Consider the following 16,027-nt stretch of genomic DNA (forward strand, 5'->3'; position numbering starts at 1 on the left):
CAGGCACACATCTTCATCCGCCCGACTTGAATTCTATGCGAAGTGATTCTTCTACTTTCTGGCAGCGATTGCGTGTGCGCGTCTACTTAACGAAAATTTATATCTTCACTGCCGCTGACATATTTACCACTTTAACACGGCTACTCCACGGTATTCTCCCCCATTTCCTGCGGTTAAGCCAATTATGAGGTTTCGCAATATTTAACCCCCCCGCGAATTTCACACCCAGGAAAACGAAAAAAGCGAAAATCGCACAGTACCATAATGGGAGCATTTTCTTTTCGCCGAATTACCATTTCCCATTAAGATTGTTGGCGGGATGCTCGCATTTCTGGTAGTGTCAGGGCAGCGAGTTTCGGTGTAATTTAATGGAAAAATCGCTCAAGATCCGCCGACTCGCCGATTAAGCAGCTTGTAATGCATAATGAATGCAGCCGCATTGCTCATACGCCTATTTGTCACACTCGTTAAGGAGTTCCAAGAAGGCGAACATGGGGCCAAAGGTTGGGGGGCGTGGACTGTCTGCTGTTTGTGAAGTGTGCGACGGCGTGAGAAGACAGAAATCCGGAGTCAAGTCGTCTGCCATTTTCGCCTCAATTAGTTCATGAACTGACAGCGGCAGGCGCCACCTGGCGGTCGTCATCAGCACTTCTCTGTACAGCCATTTAATGCATTTATTTAAATAAGTACATATTATTTCGAAATCATTCTGCTTTCGTACCCAAGATCTGTTTGCTATGCAATGATGATAAAATTCTGATTTGATTTTTCATTACCTACAGCATGAAAGTCAACATTTTTTGTGGTTTCTTTGTAGTAAGAAAGCAGCAAGTAGTTGAGTTGGACTGCCAGGCATTGTTTATTCAAAGGATTTATTATTATTTTGCACAGCTCTTGGCTTAGGCAGTGTAATTGCAACTGCAGCTGCAGCAGTCAGGTAATAAAACAAAGTATGCAATGCTTTGTAGATTGCCAAACTGTTGGGATGAAGCCGTTTTCAGAAGCTGTGGACAGCAGCCAGTTCATAAATAAATGCCCATTGTGCACATTTGATTCATGGATTAGGTCAGCAGATAGCTGAATTCAAGGCAGCAGATTGCGAAGTACTCTCAGATAATCATCCATGGGTTGCTATCAACACCAAGTTATTTTATTTGTAGGATGATAATAAAACTATGTACTCGTACTATTCTGGCGCTAAGACTCAGCAAACCTATACTTGCTTTTGTAGGTAATTTGGGGTATTTATAATATTCTAATATATATGTATGAGCAATCAAAAATACAATCACTCCAAGTTAAGTGGTGTTCCATCAATTTAGCAATTTAGTAATTTTCTATAGCTTCAAGGACTTTTTCCATCGCACACAAAACGAAATAATAATTAAATGTGCTCGAAAGGAATTATCGCAACAAAGGATCATACAGACGATGGTGAAAAGGAATAAAAATTTCTGCTGCATCATAAATAAATGTTTATTGTGTTCAAACATTGATTCATGGGATGATGTCGTAATGGATTCGAAGTCTGTCTGTTCCTGGAACGCCATCCCGGTCATCCTGGTCATCCTGGCCATCCTGGACATCCTGGCCACTTCTGGAAGAGAGTGCGGTGGAAATTAAGATTCAATTGTCTGCATTCAAAGTTGTCAATGTTCATTATCAATGGAACAAACGTACCCGGCTTAGACGTGGATATCGATGCAACCTTCGTCCTTCGTCCTTAGCCCTTGCCTTTTGTCTGTGCGGAATTTCGGGTGGTGTGTGTTCTTATTTGGGGGAACAGTGGCTTCTGCCTATAGCGATTAAATACTTGATACTTAGTTTTGCTTTTGGGTACCCTTTTTATCATCATTTTAGCTCAGTACACTTTTGTTTTTAGTATTTTCTGCACCCCTGATTAGATTTACTTGCCTTATCTGCCTCAAGGACTCTCCACTGTGTCTATCAGTTGATTAAGATAATTTGGGTTGCAGAACCAAAACTGGCCATGCCTGACCGTGCCTTTGCCGCTTAGGAATCCCTTGGATGTCCGAACTGGAGTAACGATGCAGCTGCAGGGCGCAGGCCGAAGGATGAGGTCCTGCCAGCAATTGTTGTGCCGCATTCGCTGCACATTTGTGCGCTTAATGGACTTCGTATGTCATTTTCAAATTGCAATAGACTTTGAACTGGGGTCGATGCAGAAAAAATGTCACCGCCAGACGAAGGACGAAAAGGAGGTGGAGCTGGAGCTGGGCACCCAACATTTATCTGTCCATCCATCTCGTTCTTACCCCTTCGACTTTGCAAGGATAACTGTCAACAGACTGCGTGAGTGTGTCTGTGTGTGTGTGTGGGTATCTATGGGTGTGTGTATCTGTGCGAGAGCTTCGAATAGCGCTAAATGACCGCAAAGTGTTTTCATTATTTGTGGCTGCCAGCAATTTATATCGTTCATTTAGGAATTTCTCTTTTTACACTCTCCATTTCGCCACTCCGCAGCTGTGCAAGTGTGTGTGTGTGTGTCACAAAAAAGGGATGCCAGTTAGTACACTGCAAAAAAGAAGTCAATATATTTCGCTCTTTAGTTTCATTTAATCAGCTGAAAGTCTTTAGATTTGCAAGCTAAAGCGTAATGCATAAAAATATAACATAATAATTTTAATAAAATGAAACTGTCTGAGAAACTGATTTAAGAAATCAGCAGCACTTCTTTTCTCTCCCTGTCGCATGGAATAGCTGCAAAAAGGCATAAAGGAGTGACAAGGATGTGAAGGGGCAGGGTGGACAGCTGAGAGGTCCGGCAAGTGGCGGACATTGGTCCTGTGGCCGTGACTGTGGTCATGGTTGTGTCTCCTCAACGCTTCCACCATCCTCCCAGTCCTCCCAATCCTCCCATTCCCATTCCCGCATCCTGCAATCCACTCATCTTGCTTCGAGTTTGGACCGCATGTGCATGGCTTCATTATCGTTCATCGGGAGGAGCAGCAGACCCATTCCCATTCCCACACACCACGCCCAATCCCCCAACATCATCATCAGCATTATCGTCTTCACTTACAGTCGCATTGAAATGGTCGTTAGAGCAACAAAAATGCCGTCTCAACTTTTATTCGATTTGCGCGATTCGCTTCACAAGCGATTTATTGAACGGAACTAGATCTGAAAAAGGACCATTATGATTTTTTCGAAAAACGTAACCTGCACTGAGCTTGAAATTAAAAGTTATATCAGCATACGTGTGGCAAGTTATAAGTTATTCATAATTGCAGTAATTTCACTTTATGGCCTAAAATACAGCAGTATTATGGCCTGAAAATACAGGAATAGTATTATATTAGCTATATTGCCATAATAGTTTTGAATATTTTTTTCAAACGCTAGAAGGGAAACCGCAATAATAGACGTTATTTATTGGGGAACTGGTTCCCCTGCCCAGATTACCAATTCGCTTACCAACCCCCAACCCCCAAAAAAAGAGTAATATACAGAGTAAAACCAGACATGGGAAATCGAAGCAACAGCCCAAACAACTGCAAAGTTTCCACGGGCAACTGTGCGGGACAGTTGGACAGTGTTTTGTGTGTGCAGTTTATAAATGTCGATGACGATGCGGTAAGGACATGGGTGGCGGAGTCCTAAGCGTGGGGATCCTCATCCTTTTCGAACGGGGCGAAAAGTTAGCTGGTTGGTAAATGGCAGCGGAGGCTGAGGTTGTCGATAATGGCCATGGCGTTGACTGTGGCGGCGTTGGCGGTGACTTTCTATGGCTCCATTGGAGTGCCTTTTCTCCTGCCTCCTTGAAACCCCCTTCCCCCCAACTGTACACGCACACACTCACACACAGCCACTCACACATAGCCAGGCATTCGTGTCGAAGTGTTGGCGCATCCTGTGCGTCGATGCAAGGAATTTTAGTTGATAACGACAACATCAGCCGTAGTTGTTGTTTCACTCCCTGTTTTTGTGGTTGTTGTAGCTGATGATGGTGTCGTCCGGGCACCGACCACTGAGAGAAATGTGCATATTTCTTTCAACACTAAAGGGATCATTTTTCTTTTCCTTTTGTCAGCAACAAAGTCAGTCAAACTTGATATAATAATCATACAAATATTAAGTAATTACGCTGCTATTGTGTAGCTCAAACATTATTTAGAATAAACAAGTTCTTGTGATATGTTTGTAGTGTTTTGTGTCGCTGTTTTTGCAATTGTCGTTGTTGCAGCTGTTAGTGTTAGTGTTGGTGTCGCTGGCATTGCAGCAATTGAGTGTTTGGTTTTGAATCGCAAGTGTCAATTTGGAAAATGTTTATTTTATGCTGCACTTGGGCGCTGTTGCCACGCCCTCTGATATGGGCGTACGGCATGTCTCTTAACCCACGATTGCCACCTTGGGCTTATTATTGTGTGCATTTAATGCGATCCGCTGATAAGCCGACCGGCAATCGTCATCGCAATCGAAATGCAATTGCAATTGCCATTGTCAGCAATTCAATTGCGACTTTATTGAGCCGTTTGTCTTCCGATAAGTCCACAATCTCCAGCTTTTCCGGGCGTTTTCCTACCAGCCTTTTTGGCCCAGCTGAACGATCAAGGGCTTGGCTCCTTTCGCGGACAGTCATAAATTTCCGGCGAATAGAAAATCGGCATCTGTAAGTTTATTCCACTCAATTGAATTGCAATATCGTTTATATTGGCAGCGAATGCATTGCATCTTGTCGAATATACTTATGAAGTGAGTTCCTTTGAGCGCAGGATTAGCGATTCAAGTCTCACATATGTGTACTTTAAGAATGCCCATAGCATTTGATTCAGTTTCTTTCCAGTAAGTATCATATTACAATAAGTATCATCACTCGTAGAGTAAAAGGAGATTCTAAATTCGTTGAGAAGTATGTAACAGGTAGAGGGAAACGTTTCCGACCATATAAAGTATATATATCCTTGATCAGGAGAAATAGACGAGTCGATCTGGACAGACGGGCTGTCCGTATAAACGCCTCGATCTCAGGAACTACAAAAGCTAGAACGCAGCGATATTTTGGAATATCTAACGATATTCCAGAAAATTTTGAAATAGGATATATACCCTGAAATTTCTCCATCGCACTCCCAGAAGCTGAGGAACGGGTATCTGATAGTCGAGGAAATCGATTATAGCGATCTCTCTTGTTTTCTTTTACATTTTTTGAAAATGTTGTGACACTGAATTAAACGATTCTTATCTAACAACCAATAGATTTTAGGCCAACGCCCATGTGTGTGTGCCTGAATCTGTGTGTGTGTGTGCTTTTTGCTTTGGTAGAACGTGCCTCATTTGAATGTAAATTGTTGGTCCCTTCCTTTTCATATGCGTGAAAAAATAATTCAAAATGTAGTCTTTAAATATGGTTAAAGTAGAGCCCTGCCACAATCTGAATTAATTTGTTTATTTAAAGAGTAGTGGGCAGCGCAACTTCAGTAAACAGATTCAAAACAATATTTAAGTGTATATTATATAGTCTTATTTAATGTATTTTATTGGCTGAAAAGTCCACTTATTGAGTAATGCTGGATTTGGTTAGTGTGAAAAAACTATCGCTCTTACGTTGCCCTATTTTTAGCCATTTTATTAATGTAATCACTTTTACAAAATAATACAACAAAAAAATTGATCAAAAAAGTTGAAAGGTTTTGGTACTAGGATATTAGGTTAAAGTCAACTCATAGAGCTGATTTATCGAGCTGAATTATAAACAAAGTTATGCAGTCTTTAAGATGAGCGATCATGGCAATTTCCAAACGCAACCCAAAAACCGTAAACTCGCTCTCCTTGTCACCTCATTCTAAACTCTCCACTCTGCCGCTCTCATAACTGCACTCGCTCTCTCTCCGCAGTCGTCGTAAGCTTGCAATTTAGTTGCCTTTCGGCTTTTTGATCTCATCCTCGTCGGTTCGCGCGTACAGTAGCACGGAAAAGTGCCGCCTTCGTCGGCGGGAATATTGAAAAGTGCCGTTTTAACTACCGTTTTTGTGCGGGAATGTGTATTTTTGTTGTTGTGTGTGAATGCTGTTTCTATTTCCTTTTTTTTTTTGTGTGCAGGTGGCCTAAAGTGCCCCAAAAGTGTCTAGTAATAGTTAAAGAAGTGTGCGCTAGATGAAATTTGTTTCGGAATATTGCGGAATACTGTGGAAAGGTGGAAAGAAAGTAAGATAAAATTTCATTTTATATTTATTGCGAAATGTCTATAAAATGTTGCACATTTCATTTCATTACACTTTAAATTTATTGCGAAATGTCATTTCAAATGAGCTGTGCAGCAGAAGATCCGACAAATTTCAACGAATTTTTGCAGGTGCCAAATACAGAAATTCATCTTGAAGCATTGTTAATACGCGTTATTTTTCTCTCCTTTTGCCTTTGCTCTCTCTTTACCAACTCTCCCACCAGAGAACTGCAGCAAGTGCACCCGCTAAACACTGGGTGTCTCAGCACCCGGGTGTTTTTTGACACTATCTGCGGCAATAACAAACACCCAAGTGATTTGCCACTCTGTTGCTTTTTGTTACTTGCAAAAAATACCCAAATGCCTGCTGCCCAAAACCGTTTCGGATCAGCCGACACACAGCAACGATCGGCCGCAGGTCATTTTCTGTATTCATAAAACTTGTATGGGTGGAAGCGAGACGGTTTAAGAAATGAAGGGTGAATGGGAAGGAATATTCAAGAAAAAGATCGTGCACATGTTTTTGCTTTTTGATGCACCCCATTTCGCGCACAAAGAATATTTGAAGTTTAAGACGTCATTTGTTAATTTTTTACGTTTTTTAATGTATTAATATAAAAAATAAAAAACAAACTAGGTTTAAAAAGTATATATTAAATATTTTAAAACGCATTACAAAAAGACTCAATTTTTCTAAAATTTTTAAGATTTTGCAACTTTTATTTTCAATTTTACAATTTTTTTTTACAAAATCTGCCGTTTCTGCCATAATTGCGACCTTTTTTGTTGGCTTCGAAATAAGAATTAATTCTAACACGCTAGCAAGTGCACAAGTAAAAAACAAAGATCACCCAAAAAACACCCGAGGCACTCGAGTGTCTACGAGACACCCAGGTCATAAATCCGTGGCACCGAAACACTCGGGTCATAAATGACAGTCTTTGCCACTTAACCCTTTTTGCGCACATGCATTCTTCTGACTGTTCGCCTTCTTGTTAATCCGTTATGTGTGGCGAGTGTGATCTTCACACACCCGGGTGCTTGCAAACACCCAAAGATTTGGACTGGGTGTTGTAGGTATCAGCGATGCCCAGTGGTGAGTGGCACCCGACACTCAAAAAATGCCACTCTTGCAGTTCTGTCTCCCACATAGGTGTATGTGTGTGTGTGTGAATGGGCGAACTTTTGCTTTGGTAGAATTATTATAAAGATCAATGAGATGTTCGGAACAGATATTTAACGCCATTTGAATGTAAATTGTTGCTCTTTTCATTTTCATATGCGTGAGAAAATAATTCAAAAAGTAGTCTTTAAATATAGTTATAGTAGAGCCCTGCCACAATCTGAATTAATTTGTTTATTTAAAGAGTAGTGGGCAGCGCAACTTCAGTACACAGATTCAAAACAAATATTTAAGTGTATATTATAGTCTTATTTAATGTATTTTATTGGCTGAAAAGTCCACTTATTGAGTAATGCTGGATTTGGTTAGTGTGCCAATATGATAATATAATTCGACGTATTCAGAATTCATCATGCTGAGAGGTACAGGTATCGTATCGGGACGGTATCGGACTGTGTATAGAAGACATATCTGTAAGAGAAGGACATCTTGGGTTAATGCTACTCGGGTTTCTTATTTGTAGATACCAACCTTGTAAGCAAACGAGAAGACTAGTGTTTGTAGCTGGTTTGTCATGAGAAATCTTGAATATATAGCATGGTAATAATAATATGGTAATATATGGCACTATACCATTACTTATTGATATTACTTAATCCACTTATTAAGTAATGCCGGATTTCGTTTGTGTGCAAAAACTGTGTTGCCAACATGATAATGTCATTCGACGTATTCATAATTCATTGTGCTGAAGTGGTACAAAATCGGGATGGAATCGCTCAGCTCCCAGTAGACTGTGGATAGCAGATAGATTTATCTGTAGGAGAGGACATCTTAGGTTTCTTATTTATAGATACCAACCTTGTAAACGTAAGAATGCGAACGAGTTCGACTGTGTGTCAAGTTTGTCATGAGTAATCCTGAATAAAGGGCACATTTTGCATTTAATACATGGCAATTCTATTGCAATTAAATGATACTACCTTGTTGTAATGTGAAGAAGTCGTCGTGTGCCTTATTCACGACGACGTTCTATATTTTTGATTCCTTGAAAGCAATCAAATGGAGGGCAGCTGGCGAACTTCCATTCACCAATTTTGCAATATTATGAAAAGTGTAAGCCCCCAATCACAAAAGCTATAATCCAAATTAGTGTTTTTCTTCACTTAGTCTTTTAGTAGTTCAAGATTTGTTAAAATTTTTATAAAACATTTTTACTACAAATTTTTATGGAGATGTTGTTCCGTCGAGCCCAAAACAAAACTGAAAATATTTGATGCCTTCGGTCCTTAGGTGTAATCCAAATCGGAGCTGACATCGAAGTTGAAGTCATGGCCAACTATATGGAATTTCATGGCTCACTATATCTTTGCTGAATTTCAGTTTTTAGGACTTAATGATCCTTTGGAATTTGATTCAGTTTCTTTCCAATAAGTATCATCTCTCGTAGAGTAAAAGGGGATTCTAAATTCGCTGAAAAGTATGTAACAGGTAGAAGGAAACGTTTCCGACCACATAAAGTGTTGATCAGATCTTGTCCGTCTGTCCGTATGAACGCCTCGATCTCAGGAACTACGAAAGCTAGAATGTTGAGATTAGAGACGCAGCGCAAGTTTGTTTCCAAATATTGCCACGCCCACTCAAACGCCCACAAGCCGCCAAAAACTGTCACACCCACACTTTTGAAAAATGTTGTGGTATTTTTTCACTTTTTTATATATCTTTTAAATTGTTATAGATTTACGAAACATTTTGTACCACTCACACACTTTAGAAAATTTTTAATTTTTTTTTTTCATTTTATCATTTATCCCCATTTTCTACCGATGTTCTTGAAAATGCTGAAATTTCTCGTTTGCACTTCCACTATCAAAGTAACTGGTATTAATATATCATTTTATCTTGTTTCTCTAAGATTTCAACCAAGTTGTTATAGGGTTATTTCACAAATGACTTTAGCAGGCACCGTTTCATAAACCATCTTCCACTTCCATTACTTACTTTCCCCCTTTGTTAAATGCGAATCATTATCCCACACCCCCGCCATTTTCGCGTCTAATCAGATAATTACATTAGTCGCGCTGAAAAGTGTGCTACACAAAATGTTGGCCTAGTCTCATTAACGCGGCTTTTCCACCCGCTTTTCCGCTCATTGCTCGCATAAGCGAATCTTGGTCGACGAAAAAAAAAAATCAAAATAAGGAACATAAAATCTTTATGCCACCGCGGTGCACCGGGGGGACTTAAGCCATGTTTCGCCTGCTTATTGATGAAGCCATTTAAACGCACGGAGGCAATTTATTATGCCATGAAACGGATGCAGAGCCACTCGAAGCAGCAGGATTGGGGATGGGAATGAGGTCGAGGATCTGGTATCCGCATCCGTATCTGGTGCAGTCACAATAATTGCTGGCAGCAAGTAAATCCAGGAGCTTCATTAGTATCGATTATGCGTTTAACGACCCATCGAGCTGAGATGTTGGCTGCTGCACATAATGATTGTCGCCATAAATGTCAAAATACCCAGCGGTTCGAACATTTATTGAATAAGTTTATTGATTTATACGATTTCTTTATGTTATCCGTGCACTAGACGTACATATATACATATATATATATGGATAAATATAAATATACTCCTGCCGACTTCTAAATGTGTATTTATGCCCGACTATGTGTGCATGCAATTTGCAAAACTTTTAGCAATGCCACCAATAAAACAAATGGTATTTTACAAAAGAAACTTTTGCCAGATCCTCCGTTCAGTCGTCTTGCTCCACATTTGGAGGGCAGCACTTTCCATACTTTTTCCCAGCTAGTTTCCATAATCAAACTTTACACATTTACAGCAAATGCAAATGGTTTCGAGAGCTGTCGAAAACGACGCATTGAATTTTATTTAAATAGTTGAAGTTGACGGAGAGTCTGGGTTTAATTGAGGTATATTTATGGATATGTAAGGACTTAATCGGCAAGTTTTTGGCCTCAAATTTAAAGCTGTCCTTGGATTTTAAGCTATCGTAGGTAGTGCAATTATTTGTAACTATTTGCGGCAAAAGATATTGATTTTGTATCAAGCAAACTAACATCAACTTTGAATATCATAAACCAGTTGAGCTCACATGAAGGACTTTAACTAATGTTAAACCATCTGCTGGAGAGGAATCCCCTAACTTTTTGGCCATCTTGTCTGGCACTCCACTCGGTCATCCCATGTCAGAATGGTTTTTCATAAATTTTTAAGTGAAATTTCATTTGTGAGCAGAGCAAGTTGTTGGCCTAAAGCCCGTGACCAGGCCCAAAGCCAAGGACTCAACTAAAACCGACTTACGCATACACCGGACAAAAGGTTTGCATATTTTAAAGCCATTTTATACAGCTGATGCCATTAAACATATTTTACAAGCGTTTACCATAGTCCGGAATCCTGTATTGTAAGTTAAAGCGTGCTTAGGTATATAAAGTATTGAATTTATTTTTCTCCGTGCATCTGTGTGGATAAAGTTCGGATAGCTAAACTTTGGGAAACGTACGGGTATCAGTGGCAACAGCAACTTGCAATTTGAAGTGGCTCAAAGCGACTCCAGAAATTTGTTCTCAAGTCGTCCTGGTTTTGGGGATTTGCCTTGGGTCTCCTTGCAACTAGTTGCAATTTGTTTGCTAAAGTTTTAACACCATTTAGTCGGTTTCACATGAAGACAATTAGGCGAACGATTAAATTTATATTATCAAGGGATAAACTTGGCCATGCTATCCGGTGACTCTCAGTCTTCCTCTGTCTGCATGTCTGGCCATATCTTCATATCTCCGGGTCGGTTTTAACTTGTTGGCCTTGTAAACATGCCTGGTGTAAAAAAGGGCTTAAACAATAATAAAATGGGAGTCAACCGAAACAGAGACAAAAAGTGCGTTACTCATATTCGGAATTTCAGCTTGCGTTATTTTTTCAAGGCTCCCGCCAACGGCCATGCCCCCAAGCTCATTAAATACACATTAAAGTTTAATTATAAACATTTTGCTCTTGCACTTGGCAGCAAAATGGCCCAAAGGGAGAAATGGCTCAAAATGGTGAAGGGCAGAAAGGGGATGCCAAAAAGTGGCGAAAAGCGCAAGCGAAAGTCAAAGCAATTTAACCTCTTTGCACTCTGTTATCCAAAACTGCGGGCGTGCTGCCTGCATTCAATACTAATAATAACGTTTATAAAAAATCCAAAAATAAAATTCCAATTCAAAGGGCAAATATATGGCTATTCATGCAAATATGTAGCCAGTAGTTGTTCCTATTTGTTAACTCCAGTTCCTCAGGGACAGCATGATGCCCTGCAGATTGTAGGGTACTCAATTCGTAATGGCCGTACTTTGCATGCACCTTACCATCCCCTTCACCAATTGGGTCCACTCCAAATGACTTTTATAAATGCAATGAATATATATGTATATATTTTGCCTTGTTGTTGTTTTCGTCGGAGGGGGGCATGTGGCAAACATAATTTTTAACGCAGCATTTCCTCTGGGCGGTTGGACTTTCCCATGGGGCTGTGAAGGTCCTTTGCCACATTTCGCTGGCCCTTTCAGTTGGCCATTTAACATTTTTACATTTCGCACTTTGCACTCGTGCAGCTAATTTGGCCTTAGTTCCCTCTTCTCGCTGCGCCACCAGCCAACTGTACACTGCAACAATTTTGTGCATCGAATGTAATATATTTAATAAGTAATTTCGTCATTACCATTTAAACGTCGGAAAGCAGTATGGCGAATCGATGAAAATTCCAGTTTTGTGGTATTTACTTAATGAAAAAGCTGCCAAAGGTGTCAGCCAATTTTTATCTGTGCACTTTTCTTTCTTCACCGCTTATTCGCTGCAGGGAAATCCTTAAAGTCTTTGGTCCTGGCTGGCCGAACAAAGTGCTAATAAGCTTTAAACAAAGACAGTCCGAATGCACAGACATCGAATGGAATATCCTTCGATTCGAGGACAAAGCCGATGCTTATCGGCATTTAATGCGGTGGCTTCTGCCACCCAACTGGTGCCACCCCCTCTGATTTTTCTTCGGCAAAGGGATACACATTCAATATCGTTTTACTTATCGTTTGGCCATAAAAACAGCCAGCCCAGAAAATTGTTTAGTCCTTTTGGCATGTCTGGCACTTTGAGAGATTGGCTTGACTTGAAGGAGGAAATAGAGATAGGGGTTTAGTGGATTGCTTTCCAGTTGAAGCTAACCGCTATCTGTTGTCCTTATCGCGGCAAAGGGGGCTCAAGGATATTCCAAATTTGGGGGCGAGGGATTGGGAGCCTCTCATTTAGGGCTTGTCTATTTTTATGGCGGCCGGGCAAATGTTTCGATTTATTTGCGGCCAAATCTGCACATCGTCGTCGCTTGTCCAATGATGATGATGATGATGATGATGGCGATGGGGGCTGGTATTTCCTAAATGAAGGGGGTTAAGGCTTGGATGAACTAAACTTGCAGAGTTGGGCCATTTTGCAATTTTAGTTTATTGCCCGGCATTTGCAGCCATTGAAAGTCTCGACATTGAACTTGATGAGTGCCACAAAAAAAGAAAAGAAAAGGAAACTTCAATGGGTAAAAAGGTCAGGACTGCGGCTGCGGCGCTTAAAGCTCGTCCTCTCATTTTGGGCATGTCTAAAAGGGTTTTCCGTTTAAAATCCTAGCTTACGTACTGCGGATGAATGCTAAAATGTCTTGGATCTATGCATTTAGCACCTTGCGCCAAATATGTAGCAACTTCCGTTTCCGTTTGCCCATTACCATTGCCATTTCCATTCCCATTCCACCTCCGTTTCCGCTTTTGTTTCTGTTGCGGTTGTCACTGCCATCGGTTGGCTGGCAATTAAAAACTTTCGAAATGGTTGTTGCCCTTGGCTGAGTTTTTGTATTTTTTTTGTGTTGTGAAATATTTTCACATGAAAGAGTTTCTAGTTGCACATGCCAAAATCCCCCGTTGCCTTGGGGGAGGGGGGAAATTTCGAATTTTGCGGGTCATTTCAATCAGCGACGCTGTAATTTGCTTGCAAATTGCAAAACTTAAATTAAATGTCACCAAATAAAAGCAAACAAGCAAGCATCGAAACAAATAAACAAAACGGGGCGTGGCCGCGAGCGGGGCGGTAGGGTGAGTTGCTCTGCCCGGCAGGCAGCTTTTGTCAGCCAGCATAATGAAATAATTAATTGCTCGCAGGCAACGGACAACGGACAGCGGACAACGGACAACGGACAACGGACATCCACGCTTTCGCTCCAGCGGCAAGCCAATTAAATGGGCTGCACTTGATTATTAAGTGATTTATGCCGAGCACCTGGCTTAGCTCGATTCAGCCCCTTCCCCCTCCACACCTGACCCCACCATACCGCCGCCCCATCGTGCTGCTCAGCCCCTAGCCCTGCCACGCCTCCTTCAGGATATGCCCTTTGGCACGGCACTTTGTCCTCTGCCTTGCAGCTCAATTTGTAATTTGTGCTAATGAGTGCGTTAATTTAACGCCTGATTAACGTTGCGGTCAGTTTAGGGGAGGTGAGGGCCTCGGCAGGTCAGAAGTACACTCAAAACAATACCTTTGGCTTAAATTGCCAGTCATGAAAATATTTGTCTTGGGCTGTAACTCAGCTACATTTTGTGTAGCTGATCTGTATCATTATTGGGATAATTACATTTTTTTTTAATTTCCTCCATATTTTATAAGGGCTTAAAAATGAAGTTTCTCAATTTTGGCCATTTTTTTTATAGGAAATTTTTGCTACGATTTCAGCGAGCTATGACATTCCACTTTGTGACCAATATTTTCGTCGATGTGGCCAAGACAGGCGATACTTTTGAATTCAGAAATATCTAATGCGACTTAGTCTTTTTTTCAGTGTTCTTACTTGTCGTGCGCCACAAGTCGACAGTCAATAGGTCAGTTGGCTAAAGTCGGCCAATGGATAAGGATTTTCCACTTACAAGGAGCTTTGCGTCAGACTCTACGCCACTTTTCCCACCCCCAAGTCCATTTCCGCTGGCATTAAATTTGTATCATTCGGGGCTTTAATTATGATTAATTGTTATTATGTGCCCGATGTTTACTTTTCAATGACTTGTTCAATGGGCTGAATATAATTCGTGGAAAATCGGAATGAGGCGCGGTAATCAAATGAATCATGGCATCCGAGTGGACGGAACGAAGACGAGATTAACGGGCAGTGTAACTGTAACTAAATATTAAACTTAATTGGGAAAATGAATTAAGACACAGTTGCTTTATTGTTTTTTTTAGAGAAATATCGCATGTTCTAAATCTCCAAGTATGTGCAGTTTCGTATCTGTAGTTTGGGTTTTCTCCCCACCTTATCGAAGTATGCACTCAAGTAGACACATTCGTCATCACTTCATAATCACATTGATAGCCCAAAGGGCTACAAAGGGAAAAATCGTATGGGAAATGCCCCCACGCTCACACTCGCACACACTCACACTCGCACACATACACAATCGCACGTGAAAAGTTGATCAGCTTTGGATTCCCTTCCTCTTCTTACACATTTCCCATTCTTTTCAGAAACTTTGGCTAGTTACTTTTACAGTTATTATTGAAAGCTGCAAAAACTTTGGCTTATTTCATTACGCCAAAACTTTTCATTACGCAGAAGAGAAGGCGATGGAAAGTGCGTTGGAATGCTGGAAAGGAAGCACAGATCTATTCCATTCGTGCACTGAGCAAAACATTCCCCATTTAAACAGCACCACATGCTCGTAATATAGTAGGCAAATTAGTTTCTTAACAACAAGGAGTGGTAACAATAAAGAATTTGTATGGTCTTGCCCCATTTTAGACAGAGTTCACAATGTTAATACCTAGTTTCTTTCCGTGTGTACTGGCTATATGTTCACTTATCAATGCGAAACTTTTGCTAAGCCAACACAAAGTAAACGGGAAACAAAGCGAGACGGAACGGGAGCAAAACTTGATCCGAACTAGACGACATATCATGTGACCCTTCAAACAAAAAGTGCCAAGCCAAAGCCAAAGTCAAAGCCATTTAGGACGTCAAGCAAATTGAATTGTTGGCGGCCTGGGAAAAATGGATATGCTTGCTTGGTGATTTGGGCCACGACAAGCGACCCAGTTCCAGTTGGCTTTTAGAGGCCCAGTAAATAGCCCCGATAATTGTCATTCAGTTATGGCTATGGTATTGTTTTTTTTTTTTTTTTTTTTTTCGTTTTTGTCTATTTTCCGCCCCCGAAATCGAATTGGCTGTGACGTGTGAGGCTTTTAAGGTTTTTTATTACATTTATGAAACGACGAATATCGCTTTTCGTGCATGCAGGATAGATAGACGAGTACATAGATGGATGGATAGATAGATAGATAGCTCTTGAGCCTGAGTGCCTGGCTATCTGATATGAAAATTGATTTGTATTTGATTAATGTCCATTGTCGCCGGACATGTAAGCAAGGCATTATTAATTGCCCCCTAATTGCCCATGGTCACGCAATGGGAAAACTCCGTTGTGCTCCGCTAATTGAAAAAGTCGCCGTATCAAAGTTGTTTATATAAACATTTGCAGCATATATACACATATATACATACATCTACATATTTACGTAGCTGGAGTAAAATGCAAATTAATTTGCACCACAAACTTCATCAAAATGCGTGCAAAAAAAAAGGAAGAAGTAACGGTAGAAAGATGGAGAAAACAAACAGTTTCACACC

General features: G+C 40.7%; 1 long non-coding RNA gene across 1 annotated transcript; it reads right to left on the reverse strand.

Moving 5' to 3' along the window:
• Positions 1–7,608: 7,608 nt before the first annotated feature.
• LOC113564518 lies at positions 7,609–8,583 on the reverse strand. The gene is made up of 4 exons (XR_003408065.1): positions 8,294–8,583; positions 8,172–8,230; positions 7,842–8,104; positions 7,609–7,781 (listed from the first exon to the last, which is right to left on the reverse strand). It is a non-coding gene; the product is annotated as an uncharacterized LOC113564518 (long non-coding RNA).
• Positions 8,584–16,027: the final 7,444 nt, after the last annotated feature.

This window comes from Drosophila erecta, unplaced genomic scaffold, assembly GCF_003286155.1.
Source record: "Drosophila erecta strain 14021-0224.00,06,07 unplaced genomic scaffold, DereRS2 tig00000126-arrow-pilon, whole genome shotgun sequence".
NCBI lineage: Eukaryota > Metazoa > Arthropoda > Insecta > Diptera > Drosophilidae > Drosophila > Drosophila erecta.